Source organism: Sebastes umbrosus, chromosome 9, assembly GCF_015220745.1.
Source record: "Sebastes umbrosus isolate fSebUmb1 chromosome 9, fSebUmb1.pri, whole genome shotgun sequence".
NCBI lineage: Eukaryota > Metazoa > Chordata > Actinopteri > Perciformes > Sebastidae > Sebastes > Sebastes umbrosus.
This window is the reverse complement of record NC_051277.1, coordinates 7,135,668-7,152,672: the sequence shown is the minus strand read 5'-3', so window position 1 is coordinate 7,152,672 and position 17,005 is coordinate 7,135,668. Positions and strand designations below refer to the sequence as shown.

The window sequence follows — 17,005 nt, the reverse complement described above, 5'->3', positions numbered from 1 at the left end:
AAGTTGAGTGCAATTTAATGGTTCATGGTTATTACAGTCAAAGAATGCCTCTTTTTAAGACTTTTCAAAAACCGCCCTCATGTTACCTTACATAAGAATGACTCCATTGAGTTTGAAAGATTTTTAATTTGGTAAGAAGAGATCACTGGTATCACATCAGTACTCCGAATCAGTAGATATCCAAGGTCAACATATCCAGCCGATTAGACTGTTGTCAGGCTATTAAATAGGCATTATCAGTGGCTATAAGCCCCATAGATGTGGGTCAATAGGGGCCTACAACACCCACTAGTAGGTTTTATCATCTATTCACATGGTAGATCACCGAAAGAATACAATCAATGTACAGAAATTGAAACAGCCCTACTCTTCGGTTCTTATGTATATTTTACATATGTCATTCTTGTAAACTGTAGCAACTTGGGAGATACCTGTAAGCCATGTTTGATGCAATTTATTTCATAAATCCTACACATATAAAACAAATATTCCATCGATACTGAACAGCAGAGTGTGACTACATGGATCTCTGTTAAACAGCTCTGATAGCTTTTCTCTCATAACACTCCCCACTGTGCAATTATGCACCAGTTCAGCTTTGGATGAGGCTCTGTCTTAAATTAGCAACTAATGCAGTTTCCTCCTCTTGCCTGGGACATAATGGCAGACAAAGTTTTGCTGTAAATGAGCAGGAAAATACCTGAGGCAACAGTAGATAGCTGATTTGCTATTTCTTGCCCATTGCCCACAGATTGCAGCATTAAGCAGAAGCACATGCCATTTTATCCCCACTGCCAAGTGATTTCACCTCTCGTCATCACGACTGCTGGTTTGAAAGCTGTGAGCAGATTCCACAGGTGCACCACGTGCTGAATGTGGAGTAGTTAAAGTGTTTGCCTGGACATGCTAAAGCTGCAATTTGCGCACAGACAGCTGTTTTGTTGTTGTTTTTGCTCCAGAGTGGTGCTTAGAGATCTGGAAATGCATTTCTCCTTCCTATTTTTCTGTGTGCAGTTATAGTCAGATTCAGTAATACTGTGGAAATGACTTGCCAAGCATTTTGAAAGAAAGACCGATTGAATGGTCAAAACAGGGCTGATGATTGAAGATGATGGCGATAGCGTTGATGATGATAATAATAGTGAGGGGGATGATGAAAGTAATTACTGACTGTGTTGGCATACGGGAAGAAAAGCAACTGTTGACAGTTCAGAGTGAGCCGTCAGCAAAATTGAGTAAAGCTGATGTGATGCCCGTGGACGAGCCCTTAGCGTAGCATCCATCCTGAAAGCCCCGGCACTGCCGCCTCTCACAGAATAAAACAGGAGGGAGAATAAAGGAACAATAACTCAGATGAAAAAAAGAGTGGATTGAGGAAGAGATCACAAAGACTAAGAGTTTGAAGAAGAGATAAAAAAAAAAGATGACAAAAACACAGACTGGCTGAGAAACGCAGCCACTCAGCCGAACACCACTGTGAAAACCACCACTCAGCCAAAATCCTCCCTTTTGATCCTATTCCACATATATCATCCGTCTATGAAACGATGCTCGCCAGGCGTCCAACCCCCGCCCTCCCTTGAGACAACTTTTCACAAATCCCTGGATGCTTGGGTGAAGGCTCGCACACACACGCCCCCCCTCTGTCTGAGCCGTGATTATTTGGCTGGGGCTCTGCCACATCAAACCCCGGCCAGCTAAAGATTCCCCAGAGGAGAAAGCAGAACGAGAGATCTGCACCACCACCCACCTATGCGGGCCAAAGATAGGAATAAACCAAATGGCACCCCACTGGATGCTGCCATCTGCTAGTGGACACCCCTCAAAGACATCATCACAGAGTTTTTTTACTTTATTTTTTTCTTAAACGGCCGTGAGTCAACCTCAAACTGAGTTTTTTTTCCCCCCAGACCAATCCTACTGCTGCAGTCTGCTCTAATCTCTCAGATGAGGTGACCGGCCTGGCCTTATAGGGGACATATGGGCCGTTTGAAGCAGAGCAGTTGTCATGCGCTGTGTGTGTCGGGGCTGATGAGGTCTGAACAAGGTCCTAAGGATTGCAAGATCAGGAGTTTTTACAGAATCGGCTTAGAAGTGTAGAGTAGCTCTCAGGTTTACCTGCTATCTCTCATGTGTATAGACGCTAATACACTTAATAATGTGTTTCATGAATGCCCTTCAAGTTAAATTCATCTTTTTATATTAATTATTTGAATATATAGGTTTATACTTCCCTGCTCCAATGTAACGGCTTGTGTTAAGTGGGAATATGATATAGTCTCATATTGATCGCAGGCCCCTGAATTGAATCAAAATCGTATTGTGGCAGACTTTGTGATATCAGCAAATATCGTATTGTTGTCCAAAGAATTGGTATAATATTGTATCGTGATTAAACTTGTGATTTATACCCCTAATATGCGTCCCAACACTTCTATAAATATCGGAGTTTAAAGTTGACGGCTGTTTGTTTGGAAAACTGGTCAGTAACAACATGTCATCGTCATTTTCTAAGAGTAGAAGAATCCCCCTAAAAGGCGGAGATGCATATTACTGGGTGGGCAACTCGCCTCCTCTCAGCCACAGTGCCTCCACATGGCTCTCAACATGGCGACGGCTGAGCCGGATACGTAAACAAAGCACAGAGAAGCTCAGATTACAACACACACAGAGGGAGAGTGACTTCATTCTCTGCTCAGGTAGACATTACTCCTCTATAGCTTTAGCAAATAGTTATTTGATGCTATATTAATGTTCTTAATATTGTATAGAGAACCTTTAACTGAGCAATATTTAATTGATTTTACATCACCAAATATTTATATCACTGAACAAGCCATTATATGTGTTCCTGTTTAATGAAGTGAATCTCGGGTGATATTTTTCTGTCACTCGTCTTCTCAAAGCAGTTCAGCACCTCGTTCAAAACAAGTGACAATATGCTGAAATAATGAGGCACGGCACGCTGGTCTCTGCTGCCAGACATCATCTCACTCTGCACTCACAGATTGAGTCACTTGTTAATAAAGAAGTGGGTTTATAGGGATAAGCAACTTGTTAATTTTAAATAAGCGGAAAGAAACTTGCTTGTGAACCATGGGATCAACAGTGTGATGAATATCGTTGTATCACAGCGGCCACGTTTGAACTTAACTTTTCTCACACCTACCAGCATGACAGCAAGTTTCCAGAAAATAAAAATATATCTGAGCTGCAGTAAATTAAATCCTTCTATCCAGGGGCATCACAATATAACAGCAATAATTATATTTTCTTGGCCAGACTTTTTTCTGCGGAGTCTTGTCAAATCATAGAAGCACTGAGATTTCAGTGTCAAAGGGTTGTCTGCCAGGCACTTGAAAAAATAATCAATTTTGACACAGAAAATAAAAAAAGAAAAATAGCTGACAGCCTTTCCGATGGATATATCAGCAACATGTTGGCAGAAGTGGGTAAACGTTGATTCAGCCAAGAATCACAGGCAGTTATCTCATTCCTGCCTGTCATTCCTGTTGTCCAAGGCAATCCACTCTGTGGTAACAGTCTGTGTTTAACCTCACCGGCTGATCGAACGCTTCTCATTCAGAGCACTTGAAGCGGCCTCCTGGTGCAGAGGGGGATCAATACGGGGAGCATTACATCTAATCAAACACTGATTACTTTCTCAACGCTGATTGCAATTGGCTAGCATGTCATTTCGTTTTGTCAAGCGTGTTTGGTTTCCATAGATTTAAATGATCACCCAACAGAAGCTGACCTTTGTTTTCCCAAAGCTCCATCACTTTAACTCAGACAAATTACATGCAATGTCGCAGCCCACAGCTACTCGCTTTGTTAAAAATAACATGATTAGCGCGAGGGCTTTTGTCATCTTGTTACACCTGTGTGCCGAACAAAATCTTAATCTTGATTTTCCTTAATGATACAGCATTGCAATTCCACCAAGAACGCTTTACGCAACACTTAACGTGGGGGCTTTGGCTCTTTCTACAGCGAGACATAAAGGTCGACTGTGATATAATGTTTTTTTTATATAATCAGTCAAACAAGCGTGTAACTATTAGCACCATTGGTCGGCATGGTGACAGACTTTTGCAGTTTTGTTTTCTTTTAATTTACTGACTGCAGACAAGAAGAAGTTGAGGGCATGTCGGTACATTCCTTTGTGGTGTAGTAATCACAATGTCTGCAGCTCACAGCTCTGAATCTCTAGAGAAAGGAATGTGACATAATCCAACGCACCCACATACATCATGCATGCATGCGTGCGTTATGACGTATTGCATCATAATGTATCAGCCATGAAAGAGACAGACATCCCCAGAGGTCTGACTTGTGATTACGGGCACAGATTTGACTCAGCAGATACGCAAATAAGCACTATTTCCTTACAACAAGTGCGTTTACATGATCATATTGGGGTTCAATTGGGGATCATATAACGTTAAAGTGTTGTTTTTCATTCTACACATGTTAACTAAAAACATACAATATGAAAATACTACAGCTTTGTTGTTGTTGGAGCTAAACACTTCCCCTCTTCTTCTAGTCTTTTAACAATGTTGTTAAATGTTTGTAAATTGTTTGAATATGCCTTTCCTTCTGAACTATTGTGCACATACAAGACAACATAGCGTATAGTGTTTTCCACAATGAGAGAGCAGACCTCAGCTGTGTGAGGAGCTGATGACATCCTGAGCTGAGTTATTCTGCTGCGTTCAGACTTCACATCTCTGACCACGACTGTTTGATCTGGCATGTTTGCTCAGAGCTATCACATCTCGGCTGTGGTAGCAATTTCTCTAAATGATACCATTTTAACCTGTCACTTTGATCTAACAGAGAAGGCTGTCACTTGAGATTATGCAGTCCTCTACTATGTGCATTTTATTTGGAAATACTCTTTTCTGATTAGATTGTTTTGTGTTTCTTAACCACATAATGAATTTAACTCCTGTCTTTTCATTTGCATTGTGTTTGCAGACGTTAACTGAATATTTAAAATATTTCTACCAATTCAACACATGCTTTTCAGCACAAGGTGTCAATTCAATTTCAAGTATTTCGGGAATAGAATTTGTGTGTGGAGGTAAACAAGCTCTTGTGAATTAACCTTGAGAAAATTCAATAAAGCAAACATTGCAATAAAAAACAGCAATAACCTGTGTAAAGTTTGCTCTGAGCTTTCAAATTTATTGCGGTTTTCTCTTGCCTGCATGTCAACCTTTCACAGTAACCTTTTCATCGCTTTCCAGCAAATATTTTCTTTTCGACAAATCGCTGCGATAAACTTGTGGTGCCGTGGTCTGAAGTGTAGCTGTTGGCAGTACAGAGAGTTTGTTCTCTCTGCATCAGAATTTAAGGAAACAACTGTTTCCTGGCATGCTCGGACCCCGACTGGTAGAAGGGTCTAGTGATTTATTGCCGGCGCCCAGTTCACACTAGGAACATGGGCTTTCTGGCTTGCCTCCTAAACTCCCTGATAAGATTCAGTGTTTGTCAGAATGACGCCCATGTTGCTCCACAACTGTCTTTATCATGGGTGTGATTAAAAAACAACCAAGATTCACTGGTACCCTTAGCATTTATCTAATACTCAAGTAAGGCGTTTTGTTTTTATGGTCAAACTGAAATTAAAATAATTTTTTTATTTCAATGTTTTCAGCCTTTATTTCGTCCGATCTGTGATTTGAGAACTCCCGATGTTCATCCATGTGATTAGGTTACCGGACTACCGGTTTCTTAGAGTTTTGACAGTCTGGTCATTTGCCAACACATCTGGATCCATGACAAAGACAGCTAACACTAGCTAAACCCTCTCTTTTCTATAGAGAGCTGAAGTCCTGACGTCACATCTTTGCTAGTCTCTGTTCCACTAGCTTCTGTGCAATCTCTCATTCAGCACTTTTTTCATCTACCTTTTTGAGAAAATACATTTACCGACACAACAGCGCAGGATTTAAGCTACTTCATCATAACTTCTAAAGTCATTTTCCCAATGATTTAGCTTTAATTTCTGCTGTCTAAAAACATGTGCATCGTTCAGTCCTCTCTGTCCTGCTGTCATTACAGACAGTCTGAATTAGTCGCGTCCCCTCGACTCACCGATGGACTTATGCGAAATGGTGTTCATTAAAGGCTGTTAAAAACAGAAATATTGGATAAACAATATCAAATTGTTTAAGAGAGTCGAATTGCATTTTGTCAGTCGAATCACTGCCTTTTTTTAACGCAGGCTGTAAACTTTTACAAAGCTTAATGGACATAAAAGGACCTACAAAATAGATGAACAATAGACCACAGACCATGGATGTATAAGAGGTTGTGTTCTGTGCTTTTGCCCTGTGTGTTAGTAAATAGCCTACAACTACATTAAATTCTGTTTATGTCATGCTACTAGAACTACAAGCTGCTGGCCGATAGCCGGTTGTTTGGGAAAAGAGACGTTAATACATCCACCACGGTACAGGTTTACAGCATACAGCCAATGGATGTATTATAAGATAATAAAAGTGATGAATTACAGCCAATATATCCATTATTACAGCCGCACACAGCTAGCAGGAAGCTGGCAGAACCGGTTATGTGATATGAGCGTGCAGGGCGGTGCAATCCTCTGGATCTGATGCAAGTTCATAATGCTGTGGAAAATAACTCTGGATTTGGCTATTAGTTAATTTTACAACTTTTAGGACATAATGATTTAAATGAGGGCTATTTAAGTGTTCGTGTTGGGAAGATGATTCATCAAAAAAAAAGTATCCTCTGATGCTCACTTTATTTCTTTGTGTGGAAAAGTTATGTTTTCATATCAGAGATGATGATAAAGGACACAAAAACGTGCATCGGCCTTAAATGCCTTAAACTCCTGATTCGGGTTCAACCGTATTATCTAGAAATATGGAGTGAACCACACTCAACATTCTGCTGAGTAAGGCTCTGTTCCAAGGCTGGATTTTAAATTATTTGCGTCATTACAAATGTCAATGTGACTTTTGATGAGGTTTCCTTACATCTGAAATGGTTTTGCTACGGCTCTCTATAAAAAGGTGAAGACAGCTTAATCGCTCACAGCTGACAGTCAACGCTATGTGGACTTAGTGAAAAAGGGGGAAAACTTCTTGTATCGACATTCGTAGTCTACACAGTATGATACATCAGTCAGTAGGGCGGCACAGAAGTTCACAGCGCATCTTGAGAGCAACACTGCGTCTCAAATGTCAGTCAGTTTCTTCGAAGGGAGACGTCTAGCCAGAGGCCTGAAGCTTAGAAACAGTGTCCACAAATATGTCCAAAACAGTTTTTATCTTGTTTTGAAAAAAAGGGAAAATATGCACAATAGCTGCAATATGAATGTAGTTTGAATATGAATATTTCCTTACACAAAAACAGATTTCAGTTTGACTTTACATTTTGTATTTTTCTTTAATATTTATGCAAACAAAATATATGCATAAATAGGGGTGCAACAATTCATCTACTACATCGATGTATCGATTCATATTCCTACGATCCAACTACATCGATAGGTACTCGGCAAGTTGTCCTTCACGGGGAACGTATATCGATCTAAAATCGATTTGCGAGGTAAATAATCTACTGTATCGATACTAAGAATTTGCACCTTGTATATAGGCATGACAAACTTTATATGGATGTATTTTTTAGCACTTTTAATAGTAAAGAAATGTTAGACATTATTCCGGTTCACTCTCCCTGCGTATGACGTCAGCGACATGCGCCAGCAGCGCCAATCTCAGAAAGAAAACAACAAAACGAAGCATGGCTGATGGCGAGGAAGAGCCAGATGAGCGAGAGATTTTCAAGCCGTGTTTGAGGTCCAGCGTGTGGAAATATTTTGGCTTTTGCAAAAAGGGAGATGTCCTTGATGAATCACTCGCCGTTTGCAGAATATGCAACAGCCAGATAAAATATGACAGCAACATGACCAATCTTTCCATGCACCTACTGAGGCACCATTGGATTGCTAACACCGAACGCCTAGGTAACTCTAGCACCATTTGCCAATAATGGTTGTGTTTACTTGTTTATATCCATAATTAATTTATCACTGATTCCCTTACAAGAAACACCTGACCCATACTGTCTAGTATCCAGGTATTTATTTCACAGTCACACTGACTGATTTCTTGGCAAAAAAAAGTTACTGCATCGATCACACGTCACTGAATCGTATCGTATCGCTCTAGATGAGCCAAATATCGTCCTTGAATCGTATCGGAACCAAGGAAAGTGATACGTATCCTATCATAAAAACATATCATTACACCCCTCTGCATAAAAGAAGTGTAGTGGATGAAATGATGCTCCAGGCACTTTATTCCCCACTCTAATCCCCTTAAGGATGTTTGTAACACACAATCAATACAGGAACGAGAAACCAATCCTCCTCAACCAAACACTGAAGCAGCTGTTTTATATGCATGGGTCCTGTTTAGGAGTCAGGTATGAGCCCTGTGGTAGAGCAATGAGATCACCAAGCCAGCCTTCATTAATTGGAACCACTGGCTCCCCAAGCTATCCCATTACACCAGCCAGGTTGGGGTTGCCAGGTCAAGACAACTCCCATGTGTAATTTATGGCGCTCTTACCTCAGATAATCCATACATATAAGCTGTGAGGTTATGAAGCTGCAGACCCCCTACCCATCTGCAGCCAATTTGGCCCTTGCACAATGCTCCTTAAATCACACAAAGCTTCCAGACCGTGCTGACTGGACTATAGAGGAGGCACAGGAGTCTGTTTTCATTTGAATTCCCTCCGCATTCCCCTCCTGGTAGATTTAAGGGGAAAAAAAGAGACCGTGGGCATTAACTACCTGAACTAGTGATCCTCCTTAAAAGCCCACACCCTCTGCTTTTTCCTCCCACCGCAGTAAATTGCGAAGGAATGTGGCCCCAGCACCAGATCAATAAACTTCTTTGCAATTTAACAAGAACAGATGTTAGCAATCCTACTAGGTTGCCCTGCTACATTTTAAGTGAGATATCCATGAATGTTTGTATGTGTGGGTGTTTAAGGACAGCTTCTTCTGTACCCAGCCTGTTATCTCAGGCATCAAACATGTGATCCCCTCTATCTGCGAGATTATAGGAGCTTAATCACTGTGAAGATTAACCTTATCAGAAATCACATTCCTTCACAGAGTTTAAATTATAAGGACAAACTCGGGGGAGTTGGGTGCCACTGAAGATAGAAACAGATGATTGGTCCTAGTGAATAGAAATGCCTGCTGGCTGTTTTCCAGCTGTGTTAACATCTTTATCTGAAAATCATCTTTAAGAAGAGGAACGCCGCTCAGTTTGAGGACTGGGGAACTTTCATCTACATGTTTTTTGTGTTGTGCTGATTTCTCATCAAAGTCATTATTACTTGGTTACAGCAGATGAATAAAGTGAGTAACATTGCTGCACAGTATGTTCAGGATTTGTTTTTCGTCACAGTTTCGGTTGCAATTTACATACAATAGTTTCTATGGTTACACTTACACTACCCATTTATTTTTGCAAAGATGTGGCTTTAGGAAATAGTAAGAGCTGTTTCTTCTCTGCCACATTTAGCCTACTAATGATTGAAGTACTGCCTGGTGTACAATAATTACAATATTTAACAAATTAATCGCACATTTTTTATCTGATCAAAATGTACCTTAAAGGGTGATTTTGTCAAGTATTTAATACTGTTGTCAACATGGGAATGGACGAATGTGCTTGCTTTATGCAAATGTATGTATATATTTATCATTGGAAATCAATTAACAACACAAAACAATGACAAATATTGTCCAGAAACCCTCTCAGGTACTGCATTTAGTATAAAAAATATGCTCAAATCATAACATGGCAAATTGCAGCCCAAACAGGCAACAACAGCTGTCAGTGTGTCAGTGTTCTGACTTGACTATGACTTGCCCCAAACTGCATGTGATTATCATAAAGTGGGCATGTCTGTTAAGGGGAGACTCGTGGGTACCCATAGAACCACATGTTTTGTTGACTCATCCATCCAACCCCACCTCCTGTCTGATTCTTGGCTATTTACCAATGTCACGATACTTTCCTACTAACACTACTTTGGATCCTTCACTCTGTGTTCCTGTGGTCTCAGTTCTCCCATAAACTGTATGTTTCTGGTTAGGGATGTGGTAAGGATCACCCACGAATGCTACCTAGACACATTTATATGGTTACAGTAAACAACAAATGTTTGTTACGTATGCTTCTTTTGTTTGCAGCTCTGCAAAGTCGTTCTACCTGAAGCTTGGACATTATTTTACCTTTATAAACATAGTTTCAGTATAAATAATATTTACATCTTGCATAAAGTGAGTAATGTCTGTTTTAAATACAGCAATGGTGTAAAATTAAAAGGGGAAGTGTGCCTGTTTTATAAATCAAAATCTGCTTACAGGTCTCGAGTATTACTGCATATGTGAAAAAAAGTTGTATAAAGTCTGAAAAATTGTCTCAAGTGATGTCACTTGAGTCAGCGTCGGTAGGGGATGAGACTAAAAGTTTGAAAATGAAAAAAAAATCTGGGGAAGTGGAGTCAGCCCGCTCCTCATCTCGGCTGGAGGCTGTGCAGCCCGAGGCTATATTAGCCGCTACACAACTGGCATACTGTCTGTCGAGTCGAGTTGCATTGTGGGTAATGTAGGCACCAGGTTATGTCAAGGAAGAAAAATACGTGGAATAAGAAAAAAATTGGTTCTGCTGCATAGATTCTGATCCATTTTTTAACTATCATCAGGATGACAATGTATAGAAGTGCAAAGCTAAATTGGCAGAGTACACCCAACAATTTCGTAAAGTTGAAACGCACGTCTTGAGAGGAATTACGTCTTCATGTGGTCTACTTTGTTAAAGTTTATATCAACTTCCCCATCTTATATACTGTAGACCCAAGTTGCATTTATTTATAAAGTCTCTGTACACTGTAAATCTAAAACCACGTTAGGAAGCTTATGTATAACAGGAGTGCAGCTCTGAGATATCTTAAGAGGCTCCAAGGGGTAGATCAGTAATTCAATTAGACCCAATGAATAGCACACAGCATCCCTCACAAGGACTGCTGGATACCTTCCATCCATTCTTCTACACTTGATTAAATCCAGTTGTTGTAAATTAGATTCTTGCTCAGTGGATTTAAATCATCCGCACTGGGAATGTTGAAAATTTGTCTGTAAAAAGGTCGGCAGGCATCCTTCCAGCAATGACCTCACTGAGGGCAGGTTTGTTGTGGGATTGGATCAGAATTGGCATGCAGTACTGCGGACCACATTTTAAAGTTAGTGTGTAAACGTTATCAAGTGAGGTGAGACAGAGGAATGGGCTCACTAAGCCTTGTCTGACAGTATTATCATGGCTATTGGTAACAGTGGAGGGCACTATGTAAACAGCTTTCTCTCCCAGATGCCAATAAATCCAGAGCCATTACAGGCGGGAGCGAGGCGTCGGTTTGCATGCTAACAGCAAGTTTCTATAGAGAACCGGACACACATACACACACAAACGCTCTCATGTATACATACACACACCGTATGCATAAACACACACACACACACTCTTGCATTGTGTGACAGAACAAACAAAGTAGGGATATCTGCTTCTGTTGCTAGGATACCAATTCTTCTGGCTCCTAAGTAAATCAGGGTGACTAGTGGCACAGACGGTGGTGACAAATTAACACAGGCTATGGTAACAGAGTAAAAGTAACTTACAACTTTATGCAAAGGAAAACCACGTCCATTCAGCTGGTTTCAGTTTAAAGGATAAGTTCGCAATTTATCAAGTCAGGTGCCAATATGAACATTGAAGCAGGTTGTAAAGCATCAGTAATCTGAGTTAGACAAATTAAGTGGGTATTTTCTTAAGTTACAATTGTTTAAGTGAGAAATTCCCTCTTTCAGGGAAATATTGTCCAGATAAACACAGAAGGAACTTAGTAAAAAGACTGAATTTAGTCCCCTTTTACTGACATTAGAAGTGCATTAGAAATGGATCTCTTAATGGCCTAAAGGACAGTGGTTAAAGAAGTATTCAAATTATTTACTTAAACAGCAATACCACAGTATAAAAAGTATTCCATTACTTGTAAAATCCTGCATTCAAAATGTCACTTAAGTAAAAGTACAGAAGTATTAGCAACAAAATATAAGTATCGAATAGCAAATGTATTCATAACGCAAAGTCAGCTTCATACTATTATATTATTGGATCATTATTATTGATGTATTAATATGCAAGTGGCATTACTTGTAGTTGGTCAAAATGGAGCCACTTTTCCATATACTTTTGGTAGATTAATCTGTAACAATTAGGGCTGTAAAAGTTAACGCAAATTTGTTTTAACGCCACTAATTTCGGGATTTTTAGGTTGTAGGGAGCTCAGTTTTAAAGCTATAGTGAAGATGCTGGCATCATATGAAACTAGAAAACCTAATGAATCCATTGTCGAACCATGTCATACTAGCCTGTCGTGAAGGAGGCTAAATAATGCTCCAAATTTTGGCGAAGAAAAACTGTCATGGCCATTTTCAAAGGGGTCCCTTGACCTCTGACCTCAAGATATGTGAATGAAAATGGGTTCTATGGGTACCCACGAGTCTCCCTTTGACAGACATGCCCACTTTATGATAATCACATGCAGTTTGGGGCAAGTCATAGCTAAATGCAGTACCTGTGAGGGTTTCTGGACAATGTTTGTCATTGTTTTGTGTTGTTAATTGATTTCCAGTAATAAATATATACATAAGTTTGCATAAAGCAAGCATATTTGTCCACTCCCATGTTGATAATAGTAGTAAATACTTGACAAATGTCGCTTAAGGTACATTTTGACAGATGAAAAACATGTGATTGATTTGCAATTAATCCCAATTAATCATGGACAATCACGTGATTAAATATCTTTATCGATTGACAGCTCTAGTGACAATGGATTATATTTTATGAACTGATATGTTTTGGATGTAAAATCTTTACTTGAAAATTAACTAGTAACTATAACTGTTAAATGTAGTGAAGTGGAATGACAATTCTCTCTGAAAAATAGTGAAATGGAGGTATAAAGTAGCATAAAATGGAAATATTTAAATACAAGTACATGTACTTGCCACCACTGGAAGATGAGGAGTGATTACAGAAAGCAGAACCTGTTTCAATGTCCATATAGTACATGACTACTGTTTAAGACAGACTTGAAAAGCTGTGAATCTTTTAATGGAGAGGTGGTGGTTGTATTGTACTTGATTTGTGAAGTATAACAATGCAAACTGCACTGATACACTGAGGAAATACACTCCGTCTTCGTCAGTGTGTCTGCTGTGACCCATGTCCCCTCTCCCCACACCTCCATAGTCGTACTGTTATTGAGCAATTATGGTCATTGATTTTCTCTCTCTTCTCAGCACACCTCTGTATGACAGCTGGCCTTTGTAAGAGGCCTCACTGGACTCCTAACTGCTGCCCTCTGTGGCCACGCTATTTGCTCCGAGATTTGGCCAATTTAACACGCTATTCCTGCCCTGTCGCCTCAAGGTATACAGTAAAGGCTTAAGCTCTTTGAAACTAGCATAACTGCTCATCCTGTGCGAGTTTCTCTATTTGCGTCTTTGCATGGAAAACTCAGTTTTTTTATTGCTGACATTTTCACTTATCCTGAAAAATTTCAACCCACCTACGTCCTATCACATCAAACGACAGCACATCAAGACATAAATTATTCAGAGTAGCTTCACCTTCAGCTGCTCGCGGGATCCTTTTCAGTTTTCAATCAAAATGCCACACTGACTGATATGTTTGACAATCCAAGGCTATAATTCATCTTTGCACAGTCTGCCACGCTGCTTTTATGCACGGAAACGGCTTTTTGTTTCATTCAAGCATTGTCTTTTGAAAACTGACAGCGAGCGGAGTCAAAACACATCATATGAACATAGCTTGTGTTGGAGCTGGTAGCCACAAGCTTGCTTTAGCACTCGTATTATACAAACAGTAACAGGACGTCCTTTTCTAACTTCTGTCCACTCATCTTCATACTCCTTCCCCCTACATCACTGCATATAGATGCATTTTGGCACAAATTGTACAACATTGAACTGAACCTCTGGCTATGGCAGTTCCTACCAAGTGAGCTACTCAGCGAGAACAAACAGCAAGAAAATACATTGCAATTAATAGACTGAGACTTAAGCCATTAGTACAAAGCTGTGTGAAACAGCTTGATACCATTACAATAAAGTGGAGGAGTTTTAACAAAGCAAGCAAGCCTAATATGCTGCTTTTTCTTACATTGTGTGGATGTTTCACTTGTCCTCGTGGTCAGCACTGCGTTAATTTAAATTCTTTGCAAGCATAATGGTCAACACATTACTTGTCAACTGCGGCAGCTATGACACAAATAATTACTTTAATTAGCAGAAATGTATCTTCACAAATGAAAGAACAGATGAATTAATAGATGGATGTAAGGAAGGACTGATTAAAGAATGAATGCATGTGTATTACACAAGAGAGAAGAAGATGGTTATACAACAGCAATCCACCTGATATGCAGCAGCAGGCAAAGGCATGTCAGCTATGCATCAGATGATTATTACAACACACAAGTCTTTTTTAAATTCACAAGAATTCAGACAGACAATCTTTTCCTGTGAAATGTTACGTATCCTTGACAAGTATGAGATGAACATCAGTAAAGTGGTTCAGCAGTATAAAGCGTAGAACAGGAGCCAAGTAGTTTAGCTGTAATTATGATATGAATGTAGTAAAACAAGCAGTCACATAAACATGTTACCTTGAGTATAAATATTTCTACAATGCTTAGCTGTATATGAAGTGTAGTGTAGAAAACATGAACATAAGCCTATGAGAGTCATGCCGAGTTTCCCATGAATAGGGCTGGGCGATAGGGCTTAAATGAATACCGATATTAATATGAATATTTTTCTATCATCAGTATTTACTACGCAGTGGTAAATGTGTACAAAAACTTGTAAAATGATCACACTGATGTTCAGAGAAATTGGCTGTTATGTACAACAAAAAACTCACTACGTGGAACTAGTTTTTACTTGTACTTTTTAGTCGTAACTACATGTTGTGATATCGATATACATATTGCATGTATATTTTCTGAAAAAATGCATTTAGAAACTGTTTATAAATGATATAGCCTGACAGGAATGTCTGTTTTTGGTTAATCCAGCAAATTAAACACCATGCAAAGCGTCACATTGATGCAAAAATATGTGTACATACTGCACTTAATACTAGCTTCATGGTAGAATTGGGCAATATGCAGTGGTGGAGGAAGTATTTAAATCATTTACTTCAGTATATGTACAAATACCACAGTGTAGAAATACTCTGTTACAAGTAGTCCTGTAGTAAACATTTCCTAAAGTAAAAGTGCAGAAGTATTAGCAACAAAAATGTACTTAAAGTATAGCAAAGTGGCTACTGTCAGTGTTATACTACTACATTATTGGATCATTATTATTGATTATTATATTATACTTATTAATATGTAAGGGGTAGGTTAATGTTGTAGTTGGTCAAGGTGGAGCTAAATTTAATAACTTTATATACTTTTGGTAGTTTAATCTGTAACAATGATCATATTGATGATCTATTGAAACTTTTGTATATAAAATCTTGATTTGAAAATTAACTACTATATATAGTTCTTAAATAAATGTAGTTTAGTAAAAAGTACAACATTTCTCTGTGAATTGTCATGAAGCAGAAGTATAAACTTTAATACTCTAGTAGACTTCAAGTACCTCAACATTTTACTTAATTACATTACTTGAGTAAATGTACTTAGTTACTTTCCACCACTGGCAATATGACAATACATACTATGAAACAATATATTGTTTGTCAAGTGTCAGATATGTTTGCATCAATGTGACGCTTTGTATGGTGTTTAATTTGCTGGATTAACCAAAAACAGACATTCCTGTCAGGCTATATCATTTATAAAACAGTTTCTAAATTGATTTTTTCAGAAAATATACATAAAATATGTATATGATATCACAACATAAAGTTACGACTAATACCTACAAGTAAAAACTAGTTCCACGAAGTGAGTTTGTTGTTGTATATAACAGCCAATTTCTCTGAACATCAGTGTGATTATTTATTTTTCTAATGCTTTTCATTGTATGGCAGCAGCTAGCTAAAGTAGCTAAAAGCTCACCTGTATGAAGTGAAGCTGTGGTGGTCTCAGGTGCATCTTGTTGGACAGGTACGAGTCGGTGCGGTCCTCAGGATAACTCCACCTACCGGTAGAAGTGCGCAGTTTGAGGCCAACGGCTAAAAAGTGCGCAGTTTGAGACCAACGGCTAAAAGTGTCCAGTTTGAGGCCAACGGCTAAAAAGTGTCCAGTTTGAGGCCAACGGCTAAAAAGTGCGCAGTTTGAGACAAACGGCTAAAAGTGTCCAGTTTGAGACCAACGGCTAAAAGTGCGCAGTTTGAGACCAACTGCTACCGTTAATGTGGCTAACCGCCCACAAATTACAGCCGTTAGTGCGGTAAAAAAACATGATTATTTCCTCCATAAAGTCGTCCAGAAGCAACATAACGGGACTGTTGACAGGTGGCATGTGAGCTTGATTGGCCATAATAAGTAAATTAGGTAGGCGGGGCGTCGGTGATTTAAATACGCCGCCGTATAACGGTCCAATAACCGGTGCTGCTCCCAACCAGGCGGTTAACTCCGGTTCTGAAGCAAGGCCTATAGAAGGAGGCTAGGACACGCGTCCGTCATCAATACGTCATAGCTTTGGTCTGCACTCGCCGAAATTCAGCCAATCAAAACGCACGACAGAAGCTTCAGTTACACTGCGCATGCGTATACCCAATGCCCTTAGACCAGTGACATGGCCTCCTTTAATAGGCCTTGTTCTGTAGAGCGTAGTGTCTAGAAGGGAACCTTAGGGGGGAAACTCTCGCGAAGTGGTTAACATTAGGCATTT

General features: G+C 39.5%; 1 long non-coding RNA gene across 7 annotated transcripts in view; it reads right to left on the bottom strand.

Annotated features, from left to right (window-relative positions):
- LOC119494876 overlaps positions 1-16,392 on the bottom strand; it is a 241,928-nt gene extending 225,536 nt beyond the window's left edge. For all 7 annotated transcript variants that reach the window (XR_005208318.1, XR_005208314.1, XR_005208313.1 and 4 more), the window contains exon 1: positions 16,228-16,392. This is a non-coding gene — a long non-coding RNA (uncharacterized LOC119494876). The remainder of the gene's footprint in view (positions 1-16,227) is intronic.
- Between the last annotated feature and the right edge of the window lie 613 nt (positions 16,393-17,005).